Genomic DNA, 11,965 nt, shown 5'->3' on the forward strand with positions numbered 1-11,965 from the left:
AATATAGAATTACGTAAAGATTACAACATGGAAAAATGCCATTCAGTCCATCTAGTTCATGTTAATGTTTATCCTCCAACTGAGTAGTTGCTTGAATGCCAAAGTTTTGCCCTCTTTGTTTTATCCATCCATATCCTTCAAACATCTAATCTACACCAGCCAACGATGTACCTATAACTTAATGCAACTGAGATTTTGATCCTTTAAATCAGAGGTTTCAATCTAAAATTGGTTCCTGCGCCATCTGAAAAGATCAGGATTTGCCAGATTTGGAACACACATTGGCATTTAAAATTAGGAAATGGAAAAGAGATAACATCTTGTTAACCAAATGTTCTGACGCAAAACAAATCTCTATAAACATAGGCACATTGTAAAATTTCAAGAGTGCTCATGTACAATGTGACATTTATCAACTTATATTAAAAATTTCATTAAAAGCAATCCCAATTTATATTTTTCAATCCAGTTTCAATCAGGATTTACTTTTCTCTTGTCTAAGCAGCTTAGAACTGTACTTATGTAGGCAACCGAGCCTAAAGAAAAGGTTTGAGTCTGCAGAATAAAAATTGATGCACTTGATGTCAAGGGCCAATAGGCATTGGTCTTCAGGCCTCATCTGTGTACTTTGGACAAGCTGCCACCACAGGCAGTTTGCCAACAAGAGATATAGCCATAGCCCTGAGAGAAATCACAGGTGAGTTTGGAGTATGAAATGGGCCATAGAGAAGAGTAGGAAAGCAATGCTTGCAGAGTTAGGAGACCACTCATGCACCACCATAACTGACAGGAAAGGTGTTATAATAGAAAAGTTTCTAGGCAGGAGATACCTTGATGGTTGACATTTGCTCTACCCTCCAGAGCAGTTCATTTCTCCGTGGGTTTCTCAAGGAGTTAGATCCTAAGTCACATTTTCAGAAGGCATAATGTCTGCTGCAGGTGTCCACTGAAGTGCCACTAATTTATTATTGGGACCCAATCCCACTCAATAACATGCAGGTCATCTAACTCCAATGCTGTTCATCTTGGCATCAGATTAATGCCAAAAATTGGTGCAATAGATACCAATTTTTAGCCTTATATCTCTTCTATTCATGTCAAGTTTTCACAATCAATTACTATGGACAGTTAAAAAAAGGTTTTCATATGAAAACTGAAAGATGTCATTTGCATACTAATTAAACTCAACCCTGATCAGTTATTTTGAGCTCAGAAAGGAAGTATTCTATCTGTATAAAATTTGCAGATTATTTCTATTAGTGGGCAAAAATACAACTGTACCAAAGGCCATATGCAAATAACAATTCAGTGCTTTATATACTCCTGTATTTCTCAGCCTCATTCTCGTAAGATTATTTCCATCTTCCTCACTTTGCTTTATCATCTTGAAGAACTGAAAATGTCAAAAAGTTCTGTCAATTTCTATACTCTTACCAACAGAATCATCCACATCGCATATTAGCCTGCATGCTATTTTATACATGGGACAGGTGATGTATTGGCTTCCTGCTTGCAAATTGATTTCACAGACACTTCCGAAGTTTTCCAAGAAAAATAAAAATGTCCGATATCGGATATATGGTACTGCATTGTGAGATGCAACACGAATCATGTACTTTTGGATAACATTTCAATTAAAACAGGAACTCAACTAATTGACCCAATCAGGAAACTTGTATTCCGTAAGGTCCACCTGGCCAACTTGTTATAATCAGTACATTCCTCCCCTTCTGAGTCAGATGACATAGGCTTTTTTTTTAAATTGTAGCCCCTCTTTGGGTGTTTTAGCACTGGGTCAGGGTCCTCCAAACCTGCCTCTGACACACGCAGTGTGTAATGTACAGTGGCTTGCTTCTTGCGCCTGAAGCATCTCGGAAGAAATTCATTCCCTTTTTCAGGCGGCAAATGTGTTGAGGTGGTGACGTCTGCCATGCCATCACAGATTCTGATGTATCTTCAACGTTTGAGACAGAGAATCCCAGAACAGTTGGAAAGGCAATTGAGGAGCCAGGCAAATTTTGCTACCACACCCTTTGCACGTTTGCAGCTTTCATATGGTCCAATTGCTTGTTCGGGACTATCGCACCTACCTGAACTTTATACATCACTGGACCTGGCCTCGCTTCAACCACGCAGGGCCTTTTCCATGGTTTCTACACCAAAACTTCGTACCTTGAAGTAAGCTGTCTCTCTTGCTTAGAGGAGTTTTGTGTCTTGCATTGGCATTCCTGAAGCTGTTTCATCCTCACCCACTGTTTGAGGAAGACCAGATTCAACCTGGTGTGAAGAAGTCTTCTCCACATTAGTAACTCTGCTGGAGTTATCCCTGGAGTTGTATTAGGGATGATCCTATAATCTAACAGGAACTGGGAGAGTTTTCTATCTAGTCAAGTTGTAAGCCATTTCTTTAAGATTACCTTCAAAGTGTGTTTTGCTCTACCTGCCAGGCCATTGGACAATGGATGGTATGGAGTTGTCCTTACATGTCGAATGCTGTTTGACTTTAGGAAATGCTCAGATTCCTGTTGGTAAAAAATTGCCCATTATCTGTGTCCAACACTTCTGGGAGCTCTTGAAATGTAAAAGATGCATGCAGCTTTTCTCTCATCGTTCCCATGTTTGATGAATGAACTCTTCGAACGCCCAGCCAGTTTGAGTGGGCACCCGCAATGGCTAAGAACATTGAGCCCATGGAAGGGCTTAAATATTTGATGCAGACGCGAGTCCAGAGCTTACCCAGCCATTCACGCGAATGTGAGAAGCTGTGGATGGTAATTTTTTTCTTGTTGACATTCTAGGCACTGCCCCATCAAAGTACTTGTGCCTGCATCCAATACTGGCCACCGGACTTAACTTCTCCCCAAAATCTTCACTTTGGTAACTCCTGGATGGCCCTGGTGACATTTAGCCAGTATCTGGCAGTGACCTTTGCTTGAGACAATCACTTTTGCTCCCCACATTAATATACTGTCATCTACTATGTTCTGGTTTCTCTGCATCCAAAGAGGCTTTAACTTCCCCCATGACCACCAGCTGTTTCAGTTTTGACAGCCCCAGTTCTTTGTGTCTAATGTCTGATATTGTCAGCTGTGACTGAAAGTGTGTCCAAAAAGTTTAAAACCATTACAGACTCTTCCAGCAGCGATACCACCGGTAATATATCTGCCAGCAGGAGGCAGCTCAATGCATCCACATTCACTACTTGGCCTCCCAGATGGTGTTTCAACCAACAATTATATGCACTTTGTATTACAGCCCACTGCTGAATTCAGCTTGAAGCTATGGGCGGCATTGCCTTGTCTACTTTAAGTAGACCAAGCAGGGGTTTGTGGTCCGTTATTATCCTACTGACTCCAAATGTGGCCACCAACTCTTCCTTCTCTATCTGGGCATATTTATGCTTTGTGTTAGCCAAAGTCCTGGATGCATATGCTATTGAGCGTTCCTCTCCATTGGGATACCTATGAACTAACACTACTGAAATAAGTTCATGAAGGCCAGTATCCAGTCACCAAATCACCCTTTATTTACATGTGCATAGTACATGACACTGACCCAGCTAGCTCAGAGTCAGCTCCTAGAGTGAGCAGAACCCCTGACACTCCTGTTTACATCTATCAGCCACGATCTCCCAATTGGACCAGGTGAACAGCCCCAATGAAGGAACTCATATTTTATGACATCCACCAGGCTGACATCATTCCAATCACTACATCCCTGCCCCTTTAATTCAAGGGACTTGGGGCCCATTCTTTTTCCAGGAGCATATCCTGGAGTGTTTTCGCACCAGGTCTGTTTCTAAAATTTTGCCTCGGATACTGGCAGTTTGTGACTGGTCCATAGCCTGGAACATTGTGGCTAAAACTCATCTTCTTCAGGCATTGAGGCTGTGACATCTACCATCTCGTCCGGAGAGGTTTCTTTGACACTCGTCATGGGGGAAGACACTGTGGGTTCTGGTAGCCTTGCCAGACGCTCTGAGGGCTGAGTATGTTTTGCTCGTGCCCTGTTTGCTCGGTTGTAACTTTCATGTATTCAATGGGCTTGTTCAACACCGCTTATCCTACACAAACTTTGTACGTCATGGGACCTGACCTCATGTCAGACATGGTTCTTATCCATGCGGCGCCATTCCTGTGGTTTTGACATCAAACTTTGTACCCCGAAGTAAACGGTCTCTCTCGCTTAGAGGAGTCTTGTGTCCAGCATTGACATTCCTGATGCAGTTTCACCCTCACCCCCAGGTCCAGAAAGATTACATTTAACTCAATGCAGAGTGTTACCAACATTAGCAACTCTGCTGGAGCTGGCCGTGTGGTTGTATAAGGGGTGGTCCTAAATTAAACAGGAACCGAGACAGTTTGATGTCAAGTTAAGCTGTAGGCTGTTTCTTCAAGCCTATATTCAAAGTTTGAACTGCTCTTTCGACCAAATCATTGGATGATGGATGGTGTAGAGCTGTCCTTACATGCCACATACCATTTGACTTTAGGAAATACTTGAATTCTTAGTAAATGATGACCTGTTGTCTGTGACCAACTCCTCCAGGAGGTCATGTATTGCAAAAGATGCTCACAACTGTTCAACTCCTGTCCCATTGCTTGACTGTTGAAATCCCTGTACATCCAACTACTTTGAATGGGTGTCCACAATAAGTAAAAATATTGAGCCCATGAAAAAATCAGAATAGTCGATGTGAGCCAAGTCCAAGGTATGCATGGCCATTCCCACAAATGTGAGGAGCTGCTGCTGGTTAATCTTGTCCTTGTTGGCACTCACTAAATGCGGCTATATTGGCCTTCAATCCTGGGCACCAAAAGTTTCATTTTGGTAGTCTCTGGATGAGCCTTGTGGCGTTAAGCCAGTATCTGGTGGCAAACTTTACATGGGACAATAATTCTTGCTCCCCATAATGATAGGTCGTCCTCTATAGTGAACTGGTCTCAGTGAATCCAGAAAGGTTTCCTTTCTGGTTGTGATGGCCCTTTTGCTACCGCAGTCACTGACAGCTGTTTTATTTTTACTCGAATGGGATTTTTTTGTGTCTACAATCTGATATTGTCAGTGGTGACCGGAAGCATGTCCAGAAAGTTTAAGACCAGAACAGACTCTTCTTGTGGCAGCACCAACGATGGGAAGTAGCTCAAGGCATTTGCCACTTGGCCTCCCGAATGGTGTTCCAACTTGTAATTGTACGTACTCAAAATAAGAGCACACTGTTGAATTTGACCTGAAGCAAGGGGCAGCATGGCCCTGTCCTCTTTAAGTAGCCCTAGCAGGCGTTTGGGTCTATTACTATTACAAATTTATATCCTTAAAAAGGTGTTATTGGAACTTTCTCACATCAAAGATGACTTCCAAACTTTCTTTCTCTATCTGTGCATATCTTTGTTGAGCATTAGCCAAGAGCTGGAAAGTGTAAGCAATCAGGCGTTCCTCTCTGCTGGACGACCAGTAAGCCAATACTTACCCGATACCATACAGAGAATCAAGGCATGTCTCATTTAAGGTTGTGGTGTGCCAAAACATTAGAGGATGATAGCTGCTTCTTCACTTCTCTGAAGGCTACATCTTGGCTACACAACCATTTCCAAGGTTGATCCTTTTTCAATTGCAAATGTAAGGATGTCAGGATGGAGGCCAACTTATGTATGAAGTTTCCACAATAATTCACCAACCCAAGGAAAGGCCTAAGCTCCAGTGCAGACGTGAGAGCTGGGACACGTTTAATCACGCTCACTTTATCTTCCCCAGGCGTAACCTGATCTTGTTGACTCTGTAACCCAAGTCGGTCACATGGGGGGCTTGGAACATGAATTTTTCCTTTCCCTGGCATACCCCTGCCTTTACATTTAAGCATCCAAGTTCACTAAATGCTGTTTACAGCCTTCCCGGTTCTTAGCGCATCATTAATCTAACATACCAAACTGTCTCTCAGCATCTCATTAAAAGTTAAACCGAAATCACATCCCTCTGCAGTCATCTTAACCTTGTCAAAAACCCTAACACAGATTCCCCTAGTTCTTAAATTGCTAAGTAAAAATGATGACATCTCAGAATGAGAGGAGTCTTGGGTCATAATATTCCTTAACTAAATCCATCAACTCTGGAGAAGTTTCAGTATCTGGTCCCTCAGGCTCATAATAACCAAAAATGCTGCAGGTCCACACGTTGTCAAGAGAACTTGTTATATTTCATCTGCCCAAAAAAGAAACAAACAGACTGGGCCCAATCATTGACAGCAAGATCAAACAAATCAACCTTCCCAAATAATGGTATAATACCAGAAATACTTACTCGAACTCAAAATGAACTGTTGTGAATTTCTTCAGGGGTATATTTTTTCTCTTGTTGCCACTGAAATAATTCCAAGGAGACTGGTATCCTGTCACCAAATCACCGTTTATCTACACCTGCATAGTAGTCCTGCTTCCTCAGAGTCAGCTCTCAGAGTGAGCAAAACCCCTGACGCTAATGTTTTTATTTGTCAGCCAGGACTCTCTGGTTGGGCCAGGTTAACAGCTCCAATCAAGGAACATTTGATGACATTCAGTTGGTTGGCCTCATTACAACTACCCTGATGCTGTAAGCGGAAGCATCACATTTCATTACCAAGTCTCACTTGGCATTGTAGTGTGCCAACATCTAAGAGGATGATAGCTGTTTCTTCACTTCCCTCAAAGCTATGGATAGGCTACATGACTATTTCCAAGGCTGAACAGTTTTTAACTCTTGATGTAAAGGTGCTAGGATTATGAATGAACTTCCCATAATAATCTACCAGCCCAAAGAAATACCTAAGCTCCAGTACAAACATAGCAGCCTGGCCACCTTTGCTCGCCCTCACTTTATCTTCTAACTGCTGTAATCCAGTTTTGCCGACTCTGTAGCCCAAGTAAATCACCTGTGGTGCCAGGAACACACATCTTTCCCTTCTAAGGTGTCCACCTCCCTGGGAGAAACAGCTAAGGACTATTACCAAATTCTCTAAGTGCTCTTTATTGGTCTTCCTTGTTATTAGCACACCATCTAGATATATGGCAACCTGGGGTAGCCTTCGTAAAATGTTCTCCATCATCTGCTGAAAAATTGTGCAGGCTGATGATCCCCAAATGAATCTTGTATATTGGAGCATATATCTGGAAATCCTAATCTAACCACAATTGCAAGTACACATGGTTCAAGATTACTTCAGGAAGGACAGCACCCCTGCCAGTTTTGCATATAAATTCCCTATGCAAAGGTTTGGGTATGTATCCAGTTGCGAAAAACATTGTAGTTTGTTTAAAATCCCTATAAAGGTGAACTGAGCCATCGGGCTTCACAATCAGTATGACTGGTGCTGCCCATTCTGCAAACTGGACAGGTTGATGATTCCTTCACTTTCCAACCTCTTGATATCTGTCTCTACTTTTGCCCCTGAGGCAAATGGTACTGGGCAAGCCTTACAGAATTGTGGAATTCCTTCCTAGTCAACATACAAGATGGCCATGTCTCCTTCGATTGTCCGTAGGCCTTCCTGAAAAACGACCAGGTATTTTGTTGAGAGTTCACTCAGGTAGCCATTTCTTAATCGAAATATATTGAGCCAATCTAGGTGAATCCTTTTCAAACAATTTTGCCCCATCAAGCATGGGCCCGAGGCTTTTACTGTAACTAGTGGAAACTGACCCAGCCGCTTCTCATATTAGACTGGAATCGAAGATATACCCTTAATCTGATAGGGGTTCACTGATATAGGTTCTCAGAGTGAACAGGATATCTGGCATAGCTGTTCTTTTCTGTCAGCCAGGACTCCCTGATTGGACCAGGTTAATAGGCCTAACCATGGGTCTCATGTTCTATGAGGTGCACCTTGCTAACCTTCAATCACAACAAACATCTTCCTAGGGAGATCCTGCAGACCTTCCAGCCCCAGAAGGCCAACCTAGTCAAACTGTACTTTTTTTCCCCTCATCCCCATTACTTACAAATCTAACAAAGGAAAGTGATAAAATTATACAGTATACTTCATTTCTTTATGGCCCTCTGATTTTTCTCAATGGATTGATAGACACCAAGTCCAGAAGATATGTCTTTAATTCTGGACACCCCAAGGCAATCCTGAAGTGTTGGGAACCCTGCACTTACACTGAATTTACCATCCCGTCTCTTTAGAGATACATTCATGTTCACAACTGTATTCGTGTCATGCCTTAAACAAAGTAAACATCCAGAGGTGCTTCACAGAGATGTTGTTAAATTTTACTGCTGAACCACATAAAGATATGAGAACAGGTGACCAAAAGCTTGTTCAAAGAGCCTGGTTTAAAGAGGCAATTAGAGAAGGATAGAGAAGATGAGAGATTCAGGAAGGCAATTTCAGAACCTTAGGCTTGTTGAAGGCCCAGAGTACAATGCAGAGGAAATCAATGATGCACAAGAGGTTAAAACTGGAGGAGCTCAGAAATCTCAGAAGGTTGTAGGGTTGGAGGAGATTAAAAAGATAGAGAGAAATGGATTTGAACGTAATGATAGCAGAACAGAAGTTAGTACAGGTCAGAGAGACACAGGATGACTGAGTAGAATTTGCAATGAGTTCTTCAATGAAATGTCCTGGAGCCAACCATCTCCAGCTGTTCATCAAAAACCTTTACTGCATCATAAGGTTAAAAGTAGGAATGTTCAATGATCATAGCATTCATAATTCATTGTAGAGTGAAGTAGTCCCTGCCTACATGCAGTATTCAGCTTTGGGATCAGAATTTTCAAGTAACATTCAGACAAGCCCCATTTCAAAGAACGGGAATGACTAGCCATGTACCCTTGATATTCAATGCTATTACTATCATTGAAATACCTACTAACAATATTCTGCAAGTCACTGCTAACTAGAAACTTCAGTATGCTAGCGACATAAATACTGTGGAGACAAAAATGATAGAGACTGTTCTGTCTATTCTGTGGAGAGTAACTCACTTTTTGATTCCAAAAATATTTCCATACTTACAAGGCACGATTAAGGAACCTCATAAAATTCTCTCTATTGCCTGAATCAGTACAACTCCAATAACACTCAAGAAATTTGATGTGGAAGGGCCAGTGTTGGACTGGAGTGGACAAAGTCAGGAGTCACATGATGCCTGGTTCGAGTCCACCTGACAAAGGAGCAGCACTCCAAAAAGCTTGAGATTTCAAATAAGCCTGTTGGACTATAATCTGGTGTCGTACGATTTCTGACTCAAGAAAATTGACACCATCTAGGCTGAAGCAGTCCACTCGATCAGTCCAGTACTCCAGGCATTTGTTCCATCCTCTACCAGTGCAATTGACTATCATCCACAAGATTCCTTGCAATAATTCATCAAGGCATCTTTGATAGCACCTCCCAAAACTGGCACTTCTACTATCTAGAAAAACAAGAGCAGCAGAAACATGGGGTCACCAACACTTATAATTTCACCTTGAATGTACAAAATGTCCCCTTTGTCATTCCCTCATCATCATTAAGTTAAAATCTTGGATCTCCCTACCTAATTTAGTGTGAGAGTACCATGGACTGCAGTAACTCGAGAGGGTGGTCAACTCCACTTCCTCAAGCACACTTATGGCTGGGCAATAAACACTAGTCTCGATAGATTTGCCACATTGTGTGAATGATTAACAAGAGAAAAGCGACCTCATTCTTTCACAAGACCTCAAAACTACAGTTCCTAAATTATCTTCGTTATTCCTTCCATCTACAATCTTTGAGAATGCTTGCATCATCTAATCATTTTCTGCTAATTTACCTGTTCTTGCTCTTTCAAGTTGGATTCTCTGCATATCAACCTGCACTTACTGGTAGATTTCTTAATTTAAAAAATTTTGACACCACTTATCTAAAGGTTACAACATTATTAGTAGGGTGAGTTTTCTGCCAAAATGCCCAATTTAAAGTCACATTCATTTTCAGACTCGAAATTGCCTGATCTTCAGATTCTATTAAAGAGTACGTTTAATAGCTCTAATGCACACAAACACAAAATAATGCAATGTGTCACAAAAAAACCGGAAAGCTCACTTGGACTGTAATAACTCTGCTTTACAGATTTGTTAATATCACATGATAACCCAAGTGTCAGGTCTTGATCTGACTCCAGAGGGTTGGAATGTGGAACCTAGTGAAGAAATCAATTTCACACGGCTTAGATTTGACAGTGCATGATATATATTGCCAGTCTTGTCTCAAACTTCATTACAATTTTTTTAATTGAATGCTTTCACTCTAAACACGGTGTTTTTTACTTTTGACAAGTTAGATTTAAATATTTAGAAAGCATGTATGACCCACCAGTGCTCTTACAATTTTAAAAACTTCATACAAAATATGTGCCACAAGAAACGTCAGTTCAAGGTGTGGAGCATATTTCCTCCACCCACCCACCCGCCTCTGCTCTTCACCATCCTCCCCTACCCCACAAGTCCCCCAAGTCCTGTTCCATCTTATCTAACTGCATTGTCACTGCATTCACCTTCTCAACCAAGTAAGAAGTTACAATTGTGTAGCATCATTGGGGATTTTGGAACCTGTTAACGCACTTACAGATATGGCAGTAGTCACCATTCTAATATAGGAAACATGACAGCCAATATGCACAAAACAAGACCCCATGAAGAACTACGACAAAAATTACTGGAGAGTCTGTTTTAGTGCTGTTCACTGTAAAATAATTGTTAATCAGGACTTTAGGGAGTCTCAAAATCGAATCGTCAAATTGTCCCTTAAAATCTGTTAAATTCACCTGAGAAAGCAGATAGTCTTAGATTGACAATTTACCTCTGATAATTTCCACAACACTGTAATACAGATTGAGTCTACTAATGTGTTATATCTCCAGAATGAGGTTTGAGCACATGACCTTCTGATTGAGACACAAGAATGCAGGCCTTAAGCTACAAGTATCAATTAATAGTTTCTGAGAGAGGCCTTTTTTATCAAATTTTAAAACCTTCAAAAGTGTTATTCAAATGAATTCCCTTCACAAATTCTTGTCATGTACTTAATAACATAAATGATCCACAAACTAATTCAAACACTCATGTCAAGATTTACTCATGTTCAATCCAACACCTTGCCTCATAATTACTTATTTTCAATAATAGCAGTAACGAATTTTCCTGGGAAACTATTCCACACGAAAAATTATTTCCAGTTTGTCGGAAACTTGAATCAATGTCTTCTGATACCACACTCCAAATTAAAATTTTAAAACGTTACCAACCTGTTGTGTATGAACAATATTCTACTCAAATCTTTATGTATGCATGGACAAAAATGTTTTTCCTTGGAAGGGAGAATTTCTATTGGAATCAGGCATTTTAAACAAAGTACCATGTATTAAAGCTGCTGCTACTAATCTCATACCAATAGTTGAGGTTTGAATGTACATTATGACAAAAAACACATTCTTAGTATTGTAAACTATTTCTCAGTTAATAGAGTAATACAATTTTTTCTGTCATACAAACGATCACAACTATTATGGAAAATGGTGTTCAACACTTCCCAAAGATCTCTAGAAGTATTCCATTGAAAAGGTGAAAAAAAACCAAGGCGGCTAATGGAATCCTGGTCTTTATATCTAGTGGGCTGGAGCATAAGGACACAGAGCTTATTCTGCAACTACACAAAACCCTGATTAGACCCCATTTGGAGCACTGTGAGCAGATCTGGACACAACACTTTAGGAAGGATGTATTGGCCTTGGAACGAATACAAGAATAGTACCTGGACTTCAGGGGTTAAGTTATGAGAAGAGGTTGTACAAATTACATCAGTTTTGTCTAGAATTTAGACGGTTAAGGCATTATCTGATAGAAGTCTTCAAGATTTTAACAGAACAGGTTGGCTAAATATAAAGTATTTCCATTGGTTGGGGATTCTAGAACTTGGGGGCATAGTCTAGTACTAGTAATCCCAGAGGTTCACACTAATAGTCTAGTA

The sequence above is a fragment of the Stegostoma tigrinum genome, chromosome 30 (assembly GCF_030684315.1).
Source record: "Stegostoma tigrinum isolate sSteTig4 chromosome 30, sSteTig4.hap1, whole genome shotgun sequence".
Lineage (NCBI taxonomy): Eukaryota > Metazoa > Chordata > Chondrichthyes > Orectolobiformes > Stegostomatidae > Stegostoma > Stegostoma tigrinum.